General features: G+C 47.2%; 1 non-coding gene across 1 annotated transcript; it reads right to left on the bottom strand.

Annotated features, from left to right (window-relative positions):
* Nucleotides 1-826: 826 nt before the first annotated feature.
* LOC116465994 (U6 spliceosomal RNA) lies at nucleotides 827-934 on the bottom strand. The gene has a single exon (XR_004247310.1). It is a non-coding gene; the product is annotated as a U6 spliceosomal RNA (small nuclear RNA).
* Between the last annotated feature and the right edge of the window lie 118 nt (nucleotides 935-1,052).

The raw sequence follows: 1,052 nt of genomic DNA, 5'->3' as shown, positions 1-1,052 counted from the left end.
TTTTTTTTTTTTTTGAGACGGAGTCTCGCTCTGTCACCCAGGCTGGAGTGCAGTGGCGCAATCTCGGCTCACTGCAAGCTCCGCCTCCCAGGTTCACGCCATTCTCCTGCCTCAGCATCTCCGAGTAGCTGGGACTACAGGCGCCCGCCACGATGCCCGGCTAATTTTTTTGTATTTTTTTTTTAGTAGAGACGGGGTTTCACCGTGGTCTCGATCTCCTGACCTCGTGATCCGCCCGCCTCGGCCTCCCAAAGTGCTGGGATTACAAGCGTGAGCCACCGCGCCCGGCCCTTTTCTTTTTTTTTTTTGAGACAGGGTCTTTGTTGCCCATGCTGGAGTCCAGTGGCGCCATCTCGGCTCACTTCAACCTCTGCCTCCTGGGTTCAAGTGATTCTTGTGCACCAGCCTCCGGAGTAGCTGGGACCACAGGAGCACACTATGACACCCAGCTAATTTTTAAAATTTTTTGTAGAGATGGGGTCTCCCCATGTTGCCCAGGCTGGTCTTGAGCTCCTGGTCTCAAGTGATCTTCCTACCTCAGCCTCCAAAAGTATTGGGATCACAGGTGTGAGTCACTGCACCCGGCCTCTTTTAAGATGTTTATTGTTTTAGCTCTTATATTTAGGTCATTGGTCCATTGTGAGTTCATTTTTGTGTATGGTGTGGTATAGGGGTCCAACTTTATTCAGTTGCATGTGGACATCCAATTGTCCTAGTACCATCTGTTGAAGAGACTGTTCTTTCTCCATGAATGGACTTGGTACCATTGTCAAAAATTTGTTGACCATAGATGCATGGGTTTATTCCTGGATTCTCATTCTTTTTTTAAAATATGAAATGCTTCATAAATTGTGCATCATCCTTGCACAGGAGCCATGCTAATAATCTCTCTGTATCATTCCAGTTTTGGTATATGTGCTGCTGAAGAGAGCACTGGACTGTCAGGTCTATTCTATTGGTCTGCATGTCTGGCATAAGGATGTCGTTACCACACTGTGCTGACTACTGTAGCTTTGTAGAAGGTTTTGAAGTTGAGAGTACAAGTCAGTCCT

The sequence above is a fragment of the Hylobates moloch genome, unplaced genomic scaffold (genome assembly GCF_009828535.3).
Source record: "Hylobates moloch isolate HMO894 unplaced genomic scaffold, HMol_V3 SCAFFOLD_17709, whole genome shotgun sequence".
Lineage (NCBI taxonomy): Eukaryota > Metazoa > Chordata > Mammalia > Primates > Hylobatidae > Hylobates > Hylobates moloch.
This window is presented reverse-complemented; position numbering and strand designations above follow the sequence as displayed.